Genomic DNA, 16,558 nt, shown 5'->3' with positions numbered 1-16,558 from the left:
GACTTCTGTTCTGTTCCAAAAGATTGTGGGGAGCTCCTTCTTTTGACTGGAAAATGTGGTCAAGGAACAGGCAAATTCAGCAAGCACTACCTCTAACAGAAAATAAGATTATTAAATCTTATCATACTTCTTCATGTAATTAAATGCCTTGGGATTTAAAAATAGCTGTAGCAATAGCTCAATAGTATTAGCTCTAATTGTCTTTGGATGTGAGAAAGGCTGTAGCCACAACCCAGGAGCAGCAGCTCTGTCCCAGTGAGACCTTTGCACCTGTGTGACCGGTGCCTGAGCAGGGCGTGACTGAGGGGCAGTAGCATTATTCCCCTGGTATTCTCTCCCCACTTTCTGCAGTTTATAATAGTTCAAGAACTTCCTGATCTCAATTATCATTCACTGTGGCTACCAATTAACCTATTTTCCATTAGTCTGATTATTTTTCTAATCCATTTAGTCTTGGCTGCAAAAACATTTTGAAGTATCAAGTTCCACAGAGTAATTATGTAACATAAATAAACTATAATTTAGTAAACAGCAATTGAATAAGATACATTTAATATAATCTGCATTTAAAACTACCATATCAATATGTAAAATCCATTATAGATGAAAACAAAATATGTACTGTAATAGTGATGTCCACAGAACAGTATGAAGAATGGTCCACTGAATTTTCAATTCCTCACCAGACGTCCAACCTCTGTTTTAAAAATACGTAAAACATATAGTTGAACATATACCTAAGGTAGAAAATCAGCCTTTGGAATTATAGGATAACAATGGAAGACAGGAGTACATAATGATCTATGCAATGCTGTGTAGTTACACAGTAAATTTCATAAAAGAAGGCAAAATAAGGATTTTCTTGGAACACTAGAGGTGAACGAGATCCATGTGGCTATCAGACGCCTGCATGTATGAGTTCTTACACCTTCAAAATACCTAATAAACCAAGAAACAAATCTTAGAGAAATTATTTTGTGGGCTTTCCTTGCTCCTTTTTAGTATCTAATATACAAATCTATTGCATACCAACAACTAGTAACACACTTATGTTGGGCGTTAGGTTGAATTGCAACAGTTTCTTTCAATGGTGAAAAGTTTGTTTTCTCTTTCAGTGTATCCCATTTGCCCTCTCCATTAACAGAAATTATAGAGAATTGTGGTATGTAATTAGATGAGTCTGGAAATCCTATAATTTATGTTGCTTTGGGAGATTTCAAGTAATCAATTGTATTTATTTAAGCTCAATAACCAGAAACTTTTTGTTGTTGTTGTATGGAATTGATTTATTTGGTCAGTACAGGGAGGCAATTACTGTCAAGTGATTAACCTCACAGTAAACATCCATGTACTCTGTTTGATTGACTCTGATATAAAGAAAACAAAGAGAGATTCTTTGAGCATGTGATTTATACCAGAAGGAGGTTGTCAATTGTCTTTTACAATATATGATATATGGATTTGAAGAGTACGTATTCCCTCCGTCATCAGGTGATCCCTTCTGTCCCCTGCTCCACTGCACAGCAGTATTTCAACAGGCTCAGACTGACAAAAAAGAGAATGGAAAAAAAAAGTTGGAATCAGATGCATGTTTGCATTTGTAGGAATAATTTTAAAAAAATGTAATTTATCACTTGTAGTGTAGGTAGGAGTTCAGTATTTAATGTTTAACTAGACAGAGACAGAAGGAGACTTGGCTGATTTTGATGTGCTAAAAATGAATGAATGCATATGGAGGGAATTATTCAATTTCCACCTCTGCAAACTCCAGCAGATTTAAGGACAACCTCCAAATTAGTAAACTTGGGTAGTACTGTAGGTCTTCATAACATCTTTATAATATTATGTGACTAAAGAGGACAAGCAGATTTACTTGTAGTACTACTAATTTTATAACACCAATATTGACGTCTTGATAAGACTTTTATTTAGTGCTTTATAGGTAGAGATTCTGACCTTAGGTGCCTGTCATGCGTTCTTGGTGACCTGAAAAGCAAGTTGAAGTGCCATGGACATACATTGAGGAGTTCATAGAATAGATGGGGGCTGGTGGAACAGACTGTTTATTTGATTTGGAAAAGGAATTAAACTTTAATTTAGGAACTGAGAAATAAATGTTGCAAATGTCAAATTAAAAGTAGAGAATTAAATTGATAGTTGATTTTCTTACTGTATTAATGAAAACATAATTAATGGAAACAAAGGAATAACACACCTCTCAGATGTACAGTCTCAAACATGTCGCCAGGCAGTATCAATAAATGGTGACATTTGTGTGAACCGTTGCTGACAACAAATTCCATCAAATTTCATCAGCTCCACAAGGAGTGATTTTTTTTTCCTAAGACATCTGAAATTTCTCTACCAAAGATACTTTTTAACTAGAATGAAAAAAATTAAAAATATTAGTAATATTTAACAATTTGCCTCAGAGTTTTCAGAACATGTGGGAAGTTGCGATTTGTTTATCAACATATAACATGTTTATCAAATTTGGATTTATGAAAAGTAACTCTCTGTATTCCTTAGTATTACCCTTTGTGATAATGTTGTGTGTGCTGCTGTCACACACCCATCATTAGAAAACAGTCTCTTATTTTTTTCCATTTTCTGTGTGCTATGTTTCCAAGTATGTGTTTATGTAAGATTGGAATTTGGGCTTTCTACATTTCTTTCCTGGTATATACCACATTTCCTCTAGAAACAGAAAAAAAAACCAAACCACACCTGTGATGAAAGAAATCCATGAGTCGGATATTTTTTGTATATATGTATGTGTATGTATGTCTGTATATATATATATATATATATATATATACACACACACGCGTATGTAGTATTCTCAGTATAAAGCTGAAGATCCCAGTCCCTGCATTTTCCTTTCTTGACTTGGGTGGCATGGCTGGAGCACTTACTGTTGAAGGCTGAGGCATAGAAGTCATCAGGAGCCTCAGCCTTCTCTTTGCCCAGGGTAGCCAGGTCTCCCGTTTCCTTCCATCAAAGGAGAGGGCCCACATTATCTCTATTCTTTCTTTTGCTTGCAACATATCTACAGAAGCTCTTCCTGTTATCCTTGATATCCATGGATAGACTCAATTCTTACTGGGCCTCGGCTTCCCTGACCTTGTCCCTAACTTTCCGTACAATTCCCCTGCATTCCTCCCAGTCCACTTGTCCTCTTTTCCACTTCTTTGAATGTGTCCTGTAAGTATTTTGAAAGTGTAGTGACATTCAGAGTACTCTGAACTTTCTGGTGATCTTTTAAGATGAATGTGGCTGTCTCTCTTAAAAAAAAAAGGAAGAATAAAATAAATTTTATTGGTGAGGAAAAGTTATGATGTCTTCAGACAATATGAGAAAGGTTAGAAACAGTTTTCTTTACCTTATAAGCACTTATAAAAAGCTCTCTTTCAGGTGTTATCCACAGGTATTAAAGTAAAAGGTAGAACATCTTCACAAAAGTTTTTTTGAAGAACAGAGTCATGTGTAAGCAACTGCAACACTGTAAATTAAGTAGTAGCTGCCGGATTCCTTAAGGCACGCAGGGTGAGCCAGCTACAGCCCTGGGGGGATGAGGCAGCAGGCTGTCTTCCTCACTGCTCTTCTCTCTGGGCAACTATGAAAGATCACTGACCTAAGGATCCCCTTTTTTTTTCTCACATGATGCACTTTGGCAGCCTTTCTGTCTCCTATGGGGAAACCACTGCTGTTATCCCAGACTGTTAGCTATGGATGCAATTATATATGCACATTCTTTTCAGTATTGATGTTGTGTATGCTTGTTACGATAAGCTCAGTGCTTTGCACCTTACATACCTGTGTGCCTCGTGGTGAAATGTGGAATGGCTCATATTCTGATTTGGAACTAAAGTTGAAAAGTAAGAACAGAATTCACATATTTTGAAAAAGGTCAAACTCACTTCCTAGGTGGTATCCTTCTCATCTTAGCATAGCTGTTGAAAATCCCTAAGCCATGGTAAAAGGTGATATTCCCTCCTTTTAAAGAATGATAAAGAGAATTGTCTTTTCTTAGCTTAAATTACAAGCACTTATTGCCACCTTGGGTACATCTTTAAAATAACAACTATTTTATGGCTCAAATTTTTGTTGGTTTGGTTTGGTTTTGAGTTTGGTTGGGTTTTTTTCTTTGATCTTAATGAAAACTTTTAAATATTTTAGAAGATCTGTATCTCATGGTGAAAATATATTATTGTCTAAGTGATTTGAATCAATTTCCTTATTATTCTGAGATCTGACTTAGAAACTACACACTTTTCAAAACACAAACTATACACTGATTATTCCTGCTTTTAACTTATGAAAATATTCACATAAACAGCCCAGTTGGTAGCTTTTTTGGTTTGTGGTTATGCAAATACACATTCTAAAAAGTCCTGCAATGTACAGAGTCATATGTAGACTTTTATACTTCCGGAGTGGTCAGATTAGCAGTTTTACTTTTATATGTGGAGTTTCAATTAAGGCATACCCGGTATCTCTGACAGACTGAATTTAAGAATATGTTCAGACTTGGGAAAGAATCGTATTTTACAGCATAGTGCCCAACATGGGTCAAAAATATTTTCCTGCAGTGGTTTCTTTTAATTAAATATTAAGTTTAATAATGTTCTTTTTGTTACTTATAGTACTGAGGAATTTGCAAACTCTTTCCACTTTCACAGGATTTCATTCAGATTAAATGAAGACTAGCCTGTGTCTGAGAGGGAGTGTACGTGTCCCCACTGCGATAACGAATAGTTCTCAATGATGAACATCATAAAGCAAACAGACCCAATCAACCTTGCAGCTGGAGCATTGCTTGTTCAATTCCTCCATGGCTTTTTTAGTTTTAAGTATCAAAATATTTTTTTCTGTTCTGTTAGAAGTAAGAAGCCCTTATATCTGGCAGATGGAATCAGAACTGATGTGTGGGTTCTTACTCCTGAAGCTTCTACTCAGCAGCTACTTCGTTGTCTTTATTCATTGGTTAGACCCCTAAAGTCCCCTTGGAAACAACTCCAGCTGTAATGAGCACAATTTTAGATTTACAGATTTGATCATGTCTACAATCAAACTATAGCAATACTAATTTAATGTGCATTGACGCTATTATTTTTTTTTATTTAAATTTAGCCTGCTTGGTTTAACAGATTTGTACAATAATCTTGAAAGTGCCAGTTTACTCTTTCAATCTTCTACCCATGACTTTTGTAGTCTTTAGATTTTTTTAGGCAAAAAAAGGAATGCAATTTTTCTGTTTCACAGTTACACAGTAGCTGACTCTTTAGTGTTACTTAAAGTCTGGGATGTGTTGAATAAGCTTTGTCTCTTGCTTTCTGACAGAATTAGTCTTCATTAGCATAGTAGAAAATCTTAAATGACTACATGTATGTATGTACTTTTAGAGCTGAAAAGATCACTGTAAAAATAAATAGTATGAAGAAATAATTATGGTTAAATTATATACATAGCCTTACAGCTCCTACATGTGGATTTTTATACATATTTTATGAATAAGAAAAACAAAAAAGTGAAAGCGACACACACACACATTTTGAAGGTTATAGCCTACTTTAAGTGGACTGTATTCTGACTGTGTAAGACAAAATATTCACCATTTTTTCCCCAAAGATATTAGCTTTAATTTTTTCCAGGTGTGCTACTCTTTCTCACTCGATACATCAAAATGCAGAAAAGTGCTGCAATAAGTATATACCTTTTTAACATTAGCAGGTGCTAAGTGAAAAAAGTGTAAAACATTAAAGAGGGTTGTTTTCCAAGCATTTAGAGCTTGAACATAGACTCTGCTTGTTGTTTGCAGGTAATGACAGGGTTGAGCCATTTTGAATGTACCCAGCCCCTCTTTGCTTCAGCTGATCCTGATAGTTATCAGACCTGATGCTCATCCTTTTGTTCATCATTAGTTTATCTAAATTCCAGAACATAGATAGAAATTCTATTTACCATTATTCTGTGCAAAGACTAATAAAATATAAAGCAAACAATAGACTCATTATGAGAGCAGAATGTTCGAAATACCAACGTAACATTTTAAAATACATAAAATCCTGTAGGTTTAACAAATACATGGCTAAAGTGTGGGCTGGATGGTTTCTTTTTTAATTAGAAATGAGTGATCTCTTATAGTGCAATCATTTTGGTATAGCTGAAAACAAGGGTCTAAATTAATTTCCTGTGTGCATTTGAGTAATAATAATCAAAATGTTATGTAGATATTTGATTAAAAAATTCTCTATAAATGTTCACTTAACATTTTTATTGTAAATGGGTTAAGTGGGTTATTCAAAATCAGCCTTATATTAAGACAGGAATGAGCAAAGCTTTATATATCTTACTTCAAAGGAAGTACAAATGATGTCATGTCAACCTCTGTTATAGGTTGAAATTATGAATTAGAAAAGCAACTTCAGTAATTTAGCAAAAGAACAGATGCAAACGTTAAAGGGAGACAAAATGTCACCTTCATTTTCAACTTGATGGTGACCTGACACTTCTTCCTTTGCAAAATGCTGAACTGGGGTGCTTCCAAAAAACAGCTTCAATTATTAGAGATTATTCCTATCACGATCACTGGGTACAGAGAGCTCCTCTAGACAGTAATTCAAAGAATTAGACAGAGCTGGGTGGTTAGAACTTATTTAATACAACAATTTCTATGGGCTTTAGAAGGAGAGTTTTTCTTCTTTGATCTATGAGTAACTGGTTCCTTTTGGACGATATGTTTACATGCTTGTCTTTCTGGACAATGTCCTAATTCATGCACAGCATACTGTTCTTTTTCTGTTATTTGTCAAAAAATCCTCCAGGTCATGGCCACTATTTCTGACTTTTCTTATTTTATTGACATTTTTTATGCAATGATATTTTTTTGCACTTCCCTTTCTACAACCTAGTTCTTCCTCTCTATTTGATAGCATAACTTCAGAAGAGAAGTGACCAATCTCTTGCGGCTTTTTGTGTGGATAATGCAAAAATAAGGCAGTTATAAAACCCTAAAATATACTAGAAAGTTTTGCATTCAGTATCTTAAAGTAAATTTCAGTATTTGCAAGCTTATTTTATTCATCCTTTTTACATTGTGTGCTATGTCCATTGATGCCTTTTCTTATCTTCTACAATGTTAATGAATGGAAAAAAATATATTCGGTTTGCGATAGTTGCTTGGACAGATGCTATGAAATAATGTAATTGAGGATGCAGTCGTGACTTCTTTTGGAATCCTGTACTCCCTGTTGACAATATGGTGTCAGTAAAAGGTAGGGGGATGTTTTAATATGTGGTGATCAGTAGAAGAAATCTTAGTCCCTAATGAAAATGAAGACTTCCACTTAAAGTAGATATTATGCAAGAAGTGTAGATTGTTACTGTGCATGCTGTTGTTAAAATTGTGACAGTTTTGCTAAATTCTGACCATAGTGTTGTTATAAACCTGACATCTTTTTAAACTTCTACTAAACTTTTTTCTGAAGACTTTTTTTCAATTGTAGCTTTGTGTGTAAGGTTAAAAACTAAGATAAAAATAATAACTCCAAACAAATTTGTTTTTTACATCAGTTGAGAAAAAATTTAGGGAAATGCCATTTCCTGAGTTATGAAAGTTTGTTCGTGTGAGTCAATTTCCCTTTTTTTGTGAGTCATATCAGAATATTGAAATATAAAGATTGTGAGTGGATGCTGTTGCCATGATTCTGCTTCCAATTGTTTCAGTCTAGTGGGGTGAAGTTATTAAGATGAACTTCATTCTAGAGAGAGAAAGAAGTTGTACACAAAAATGTTTACCAAAAAACTGTTTTAGTGACTGCTAAAGACATAAAAGACACATAAACCCTTAACTCAATAATATCTTGAAAAAATTAAGTAAATCTGTTGTTAAGGCACCCAAGATGCCTGTTAAACACCCTTTTAAAAGGTAGATAAATTACAATGAATGTTAATTTTTCACATTATTGCTATGGTAGCAGAAGACTTCATTTTACTTTTATGTTCCCCTAGAGTATGCTAAATCCACCCATACTGTTCTAACTGAGCATTTATCATTTCCCTAGTTTTTCTTATAAAGCTTTAGATAATTTATGTGTACAGTGAAGTCTTCCAGGATGGTACTTTAATAAACCAGAGTATAAAATGTATGATAGCATATGGACCTTGTGTTGCCTCCATCCTAAAAATAATCTATACACATTCCTAAAAACAGTCCATACACAATTAGACTAACTGCATATTTAGATTTAAAATGGAGAGCATTTTTCCAATGCTTTCAGTGTCTTTCAATTGGCTTTGGCAAATTCTAAACTCAGTGCTACTAAGTGAAAATATATTGATAATACATATGTTCAGGCAGAGATTCCAGATAATACATGCATCTGAAATCAATGCAATTGTTCTTAGAGGCAGAAAAGCTTTGCTTAAAGAAGAAAAGGAAAGACACCTCATTTTAACTGCAGGAATATCACATAGGTACAGTGTTAGTAGCCTCAAAATCATGTAGATAGTATCTGAGATATATTCCATTATATTAAAAGAAAAACTTCTCTTTAAGAGTATTCACATCTCGCGATGACCTCAGAAATGTTGTTGTCTCCCCTTCACCACTCCAAGAAAAAAAAGGCTTCTTTTCGTGGTATTGTCTCAGAGTATTAATTAACCATCTAAAATATCATAATATATAAACAATAGAAAAAAGTGCATATCAAATTTAAGAAACAAATTTTACTTTGAATTCTTTTACAAGTGTGAATCAACACTGACATCTTAGTTTCTTTGAGATTAATGTCAGTTTGCCCATCAACTTAACATAGCCAGTATTTCATCCTTGGATTCTCTAGTTATGAAAGATCAGAACTGAAGTTAATTTTAAAAATTGAAATCAGTTTTCAAAAAATCTATTTCTGCAGAACACCTTGATGTTTTATTGGTTATCTGTCATGCAATTTCTCTCAATTAGTGAATACATTAGTTTTTTAAAAGGCTTAAAATACTTTTTGCATGTTTTAGTAACAGGAAAAGTGCATGATGGCTGTGTAGTGACCTTCCAAAACAGGATGAACAGTAGATGAATTTTTTTTTTTACCATTTTAAAAAGGGAAAACCTGCCCATATATTTCTACATGACTCTAAAATACAGAATGTAATTTTGACTGTAGCTGAAACTATAGTTCTTCCTAGTTTACTCACTTGGTGAATAGTTTGTTTCAATTCTTGTTGGAATCAGTATGAGTATAACACCTACTGACTTACTGGAAAAAGTACAGGGCTGAAAAAAAGCAGTCAATACTAATGTTGTATTCTATGGTAATTTATCTGAAAAGTTTAAAAACTAACATATGTGAAAAATAATAGAGATAAAAAAATTGAAATTATATACTATTTTAACTTCTGATGCTTTACTAACCTGTGTGAGAGCTTAATATAGGAAAACAACTTCACCAACTTGTTTTTCTCTATGAAGTTGATAACACACAATAATTGTTTGAATATGAAAAAGAAATTGGAACTAGCAATGACATTTTCCATTTCTTTAATGTAGTTTTTCCTTTTGCTTTGAAGTATTATATTCACATCCTGAACTAGATTAATTTAAAAATATTGGATAATACTTCACAGAACTATGATTGAGGAGTGATATAAATCAGTGAATTTCCTCCACATTCTTTACACAAAATGAAGAGGGAGTGTAAAAAGTGTAGAAAGATGCCTGTGAGTTTTCTCCCTTTCTAAATCGTTCTGTTTCTCCTCACTGCTTCTTCCTACGTTAAACAAGAGTGTTATATTTCTGCAGACACAGGATATGACAAGAAACATTCTCAGTCCTTAAATAAGCCCTTTATGGAGTCACTAGTCCCACAGCACAATTCTACTCAAGTTGTGGGAGGTTTATTTATGGTGAGTATATGATATGTTGTGTGGTTGTTTTTTGTTTTCTTTTTCTAGAGATAAGATTCCTCTTATCTAAGCTTAGTATTTACACCCGCTGGCATATGAGCTCACTGCTCTTCATAGCAATTCCATGGCATGACTTGTATCCTCTCTATGCCAACGTTTTGAATATCAGATGAGTTGTGTTACACAAAATTCCACTTCCAACTCTTGACTATCCATGGATCTTTAGTTGACAAACTCAAAGGTAGATTTACAATAGAAGTATCTAAATAACACGAGTCCTACTTTAAGGTTCCGTGGTTGTTATGATTATAATCTTTGGAAATGGTAAGCTGGCTCTACATAATATTTTATTGTTATAGAACAAATCCAAAAATTCATGTTAGCTTTTCAAAGCAGGCAAGAACAAATCTGTAGTAGAAATGTGTTTGGTTTTTTTGTGTTTTTTTTTTAACTGAGATGTACAGTTGAAAAAAAGTAAAAAAAGAAAAGGGCAAGCTTTTGGGTGTACAAGGCCGTTTTCAGATCTCAGGGGCTTACTATACCAGTTGGTCTAATAAAATATATTGCTTCTACCTTCTTTTATGGGAACCATCATGTCTCAAGAAACATTACTATTATTATTTTTCATGGTATTTAAGTTTTCTTAGGATGGAATAAGAACATGTATTTCTTTAAGCTAACTTCAGTGTGCAAAATAAGTATAGAGATTTTTATTAAAATATTGCTGTTTTGATTCATTTTGGTAGTTAGAATAAACTGTGCTTCATATGTAACACAACGTGTTCCTTTTTCCATCCTATGCTTTCTTTGAAAGTGATGATTGTGGTTACGAGACAACTGGAAGCTTTCCTTTCATACTTCACTATTCTCAATTCAATGCAAAATAAACATAAAGAAAAACGAGTCCTCGCTGAAAACAAAGGTTTTGGCTTGAGAGCTGCAGTAAACAGAAAAAATGTTTTATTAGAAGTAGGTGGGTTATGATGCTTCAGTGTAGAGATGGCAGATTTATTTTAAACTACTACTGTTCAGTACTTGCACATATAATAGGACATTATTAATGTTGATATCAACTGTCTTAAATTCTTAGGTGAGTAAAGAACCTGAGGAGAGATGCGATTTTTATTTTGTTGTCATACAGCTCTGCCAGCAAACCTTCTCTCTTGCAGACTCAGCACAAGACAGAAGTGTGACTTGCACTGAACACCTCCTACTTCCACCACAGTTTTGAGCCTGGCACTGCAGCCCAAGCACCAGCTGCCTTACAGCATCCCATGCTGGACCTGTCCTAACATACCACCCCTCTGAACCTGGCACAGTTTGTGATTTCAGTGGCCAAAACCGGCCTCTCTCACTTTGCCCAGCCTGCCCTTTGAAGGCACAGACCAGAGATGCACTTTGGGTCTTGGTGTCACTTCTAAGTGTGCAGCAGCAGCAGCAGGAGCAGCAGCAGGAGGTACCTCCGAGGGGGCCACCCTGCCTCCCCACATACAGTGCTGTGGTTGTTCCTGCCCTCCTGCAAACCACCCATCTGCACATCCTACCCTGGGCAGAACTCAGGTGGCAGCAATGGACAAGCCAAGGCTTGGGAGGAAAGGCAGCTCTAAAATAACCCTCTGAAGATGGAGGCAGCAGGGACCTCTGCAGGCCCAAAGGGAGCACCACCCACCCCCTCACACACCCTCCAGCTCTGAGCAGCCACCCCTCCATGAAGTGGCAGAGTGTTGCTGAAATCCAGTTTGGATTTTTCAGGTGTTTTGTTCTTTCAAAATGATTCCATTACTTTTTCAGAATTTTGAGCTAGCGTTCAGAATTCAAAAAGTCACTCATGAATAACTTGACAAAGGGCAAAAAATGCATTGTGATAAGCTAATTTAAATAGAAATAGGCTTATTCCTTTGTGTGGGTTGCATATGTGTTTTGGTTGTTTTTTTTTTAAATATCTAGATTTTTATGAGCAAATTCAGTTTCCTGAGGAGCTACTCCGACACCATCAGGCAAAAAGAAAAATTAAGGCTAGGTGAAGTGATTGTCATTTTCATACAGCAGCAATCCAGACTTTTTGATCACATTTGAGGAGTGACAGTTTCTTAGGATGACTGAGAGGACAGGAACAGAGATTAGGGAAGAACAGACACTTGAAAAATGTGGATGATATGATATTTGCTGGAAATTATGTGATCACAACAGGAGAAGCATTTATTTTTTTCCCTACTCTTGTGCACAAGTAAAAAGCTGTATGCTTAATAGGAAATAGTCCTATGCAGCTACTGTTCTTACTAAGAGAGGCTCAAAAGACTGAAGAAAAAAACTTGAAAGATCTATTGTGGCTTCTGAAAAGTCAAGGACATTTCAAAATAGTTTTACATGTGCTCTGTAATGTCTTATTCTAATATATTATAAATGCTAGTTGGCAGATTACATCTCATATTTTCAAAAACTAAAGTCTGTAACGTTCTGCTCTAACTGTCTTCTTGTCTATGTGGTTCAAAAGCATCTTCAAGACCTGTCATAGTAGTTTTGATATGCACATGAAGCTGAGAGAACAATGATTATAAAATCCACTTAGAAAGATATAAAGGTAGATATGTCTGCTGACATGAATAGAAAGCATAAAGCTCTGAAAATATCTTGCTTTAGACTACAGTATAGGTAAATCAAAAGAAAATATTATAAACACAAGTTCAGTGTCCTGTTATTACTAATTAGTTCCATAAGAGACATGATAATTTAATTTGTTTGTCAGTGTTACTTATTTTTTTATGACCTGTCTTTTGAGAATAGCAGTTCTGAAAAATATTACTTAATTCAAAGATAAACCAAACCTAAACAATATAAATTATGGGGTTTTTTGGGTCTTACAAACCTAATTAAAAGACTCTCATGACTTGAAATTTTCTTTCCATTTTTGAATGTATGGTAAAGTAACTCTTCCAAGAAAACATGCCAGCTGATATCTAGTTCTCTTATTAAACTGAGTGCTTAATAGTATCAAAGGGCAGAAAACTTGCATTAACTTGATTAAAAATACTACACTGAGTCAGTAGAAAAACTATGGATTTACTCTTGGCATTTTAAAAGGATTTTTTGGGCAGAAAAGAGAGGTTTTTAATAAGTAAATTGTTAAAAAATAAATAGCTACATGTGTAGAAGCTCCTATAGATCCTGCTCGTGTACATTATGGAGGAGTAAATAAAATCAGGAGAGTAAGAAATGCAATTCTGATTCAAAAACTAAATTGGAGGTGGTCTTAATTCTTGTTTGGTTATGGAAGTAGGTAATATCTAGTTAAATTAACTGAAATACTGTTAAATTTTCAGGATATGGATTGTTTCTTCAACATGAATAGCAAAATTGTATTTATTCTGTTAGAGATCTTTCAGCATTGTCAGCATGTTAGGATAGAAAAAAAGTTGTTTTTTGCAGTTTCAACCATTAAAAGATAAGCTAGACCAGGCCAGGCCCATGGTCTGTGCAGGATTTTGAGGAAAAAAAAAAATCATTTGCACTGCAGTACTGAGCTGTTAATTAAAGATTTGAAAGAGGTTGAAAAATATACTCATCTACAGCTAAGAGACATTTGATGACTTTTTTACTTATGCAAATAAAAAGCATAGTTGCATAACTCTATTAAAATAATTTTTACCTGTCGTACTTTTAATTATAAATATTTAAATGTTTTAATTAAAACACATTCACACTCATTCACTAAATTTGAATGGATCTTGCTGATTACCAGTCAATAGAAAACATTTCCATTTTAAAAACCCTCCTCTTTTCATTCTCCAAAATCTTTGCCAACTGTTTGAGAGGAGGGGGGAGGAGAGGGACAAACAGTACACAAGCTGCTTGTGTGTTTGTTTTGTGGGGAGAAAAAACAAACATAGTTTTAAGAGTGTTCAGCTATATTTGACCTTTACCAAATTTGACCACCATGTCTTTGAAGAAATATGTGGAACTTTCTGCCCCAGAAAGAAAATACACTTTTAAGAGGAGAAAGATAATTTAAAACTCTTGCTATATTATTAGAAATCTCTTCGATAAGAAGCAGATTTTTAATGTCCATATTAATACATCAACTCTTTTTCATGGATAAATTGACAGTATTGCTGGGGGCAGGGGAGGAATTGCTGTGAATTTAAACCAAGACAGTAGAATAACTGTGGATAGAGTTTTTGAGACAAATGTATCTTTCTTTCTACTGTGCAACAGGAGCTTGGGAAGACACACCCTTAAAGATTTGGTGTGTATGGAAGAAAATGAATATGCAAATATGGAAAGAGTAAGAGACTACCATTAGTAGAGATGGGAAAAATACTCATAGAGAAGAGAGTGATTGTTTGTGGTTTTTTTTCTGCAGCAGGCCCAATGTAAATGCATTTATCATTTTCCCTACTGTAGGAATGTGTACCATTTTTCACAGGATAGTACCGACACTGAAGACTGGTGAGCTAGTCAGAAGTCATGAATGTATTTTAGTGAATACAGTTATATCTGTCATCATGAATGGCTGCTGTAATCACAGCTTCTAAAACCCACTGTTGGCTTCAACAGTCCATGGCACAATGGAGCTCTTCAGAACTACACCAGTTGTTGACATTCCATTAAAGAAAACCTTATAAGTGTAATGAATATGCTTAGATTTCTTTTTACTCTGTACAACTGATTTATAAAAAGAAATAGGAGAGGGAGAGAAAAACAAGAGGACAAACAACTGTGAAAAGTAATTAAAGTATGAATGCTTGGGAAGGGTAAAATACTGCTATAGCTATAGTAAAGACTATTTGACACTCTTTAAATTATTAAATGGATTTTTTTTTAGACTGTATATTGTTATATCATTAGGATTATCAGAGCTATCACACTGAATTTTGTTTCTAATTTTTGTTTAAAAATAAGGTTATGTAAGACTTTTAATTTATCATTTATGTACCAGCAGGCTCTATAACAACCATTTTACAAGATTTGCTCAGTTGAAATTATGAGTAGTTAGATTCTAGGAAAAGTTCAATGGTAGTGGATATTTAGTTAACTTTTTTACATTGTGTATTTCTATATTCAGCTGGAGAAGAATGTACCCTACCTTAATCTCACTGAAATGATGCTGTCCTGTAAATTTACTGCCCAAGGTTTGTATAGATTGATACAGTAAAAACATAAGCCAAAACAGAGCTAGACATCACTTATTTAATAAATAATGATTTCCCTCTCACCCCTAAAGGGTAGTTTTCACAATCATTTTAGATTTATATGAAATCTATTGAAGAGTTTTGCCTTTACCTGTCAGCTTTGCCTTTACCTGTCATCATGAGATATTTCAACTGCAGTATGCAGCCTTTTCCTGTTTAAAAAGCTTTGTAATTGTTGTCCTCATTCTAAGGAACTTAACAAGTGAGAGGCTCCAAATTACCTTTGAAGTTATTACTATGTAATCCACTGCATGGTTTTGGTTTACTTGCTTAGTTCCTTTTAATCTAAAAATGGTATTACAGCAAAGCAAACAGCACTGTCAAATACATTAACCCATTTTTCTGTCTGCCTAAGGTTATGTTGGTTACCTATACAGATATTTGAGAAATATCTCTGCATCTTATGCACAAATGTTAAATAATATTAAAATGTAAATGCATGAAGAATATTAGAATAGGTTTTTAAAAGACTGAATTAATATTTAATATGGCTTTGTTATACAAATAACCTGTCACAGCCAGTAAGCTCTCCTTGCCCTGCTGCACTGAAAAAAGTGCAACACTTTAGAAATATTTTTAATTTTGTCCGCTAAAATTAAGGTGGGATTTTTGCGTCCGCATCACAAGTTGTTTTAAAATAACCTTGATTGTCCTTTGGAACTGGATGCACATCTGGTACTCCACCAAGCATTGTTATATGGGTTAGATTGCAAGCTGCTAATAGTTAAATTGTAAGTCTGAAGAAGCTCAACAACTAAACAAGCACTTAGAATCTTCTAAGCTTTTTTTCATATATCATCTGTAAGAAAGTGAATGCTTAGGTTATTAATCAGGCTACTAGAAGTTGCTTGCCAATACTTTTTTTTCTTTCTAGGAGATTTTTTTTTGCCTAATACAATAGGAAGAAATTAGCTAAAATTATTTAGAACCTTTTTTTCAGAGTCATGAGTCTTAACGGTCAATGAAATATGAATGCAGAAGTAAATGAAAATAATATAAGTAAGAACTTAAAATGTGTGGAAGTGAAGAAATTTGGAGGTCACATGTTAGAAAGGGCAGATACTGCAGCAAATGAGGCTCAGAAATCTTAGTAATATTAGTGGCAATGAACTATTAGGGTGTGCTGGCTGAGAAGTCAAAATGTTCTCTGTCTTTTTTCTGAGTGATATAATTTTTTTACTTGCATAGTGGTTCCATCAAATGATGACTTTTGTGACACTGCTAGAGTCAGTGAAGTGTCACCCCTGTCTGGCAGTCATTCTTGAAAAACAGTCTTACCAACCAAACTAATAAAGAATGCATTCCAAACAGCTACTGTAATACTGCATTGCAAGAGCAGTAATAGGCACGAGCTTTCTGGATGTGTCAAGACAGTTCCAGGTTTGGAGATGTTTAAAAAAAAAGTAAATCTTTAGTTTCACTACTGATAAATTCAAAGACTCAGAACTTAAAATGTCTCAATCTCT

The 16,558-nt window shown here is 34.3% G+C and overlaps 1 protein-coding gene across 2 annotated transcripts in view; it reads left to right on the top strand.

Annotated features, from left to right (window-relative positions):
• IL1RAPL1 (interleukin 1 receptor accessory protein like 1) overlaps positions 1–16,558 on the top strand; it is a 689,617-nt gene that overhangs the window by 423,618 nt on the left and 249,441 nt on the right. The gene's annotated exons all lie outside the window — the stretch shown is intronic.

The sequence above is a fragment of the Manacus vitellinus genome, unplaced genomic scaffold (assembly GCF_001715985.3).
Source record: "Manacus vitellinus isolate BGI_N305 unplaced genomic scaffold, ASM171598v3 scaffold_7_pilon, whole genome shotgun sequence".
Lineage (NCBI taxonomy): Eukaryota > Metazoa > Chordata > Aves > Passeriformes > Pipridae > Manacus > Manacus vitellinus.
This window is presented reverse-complemented; position numbering and strand designations above follow the sequence as displayed.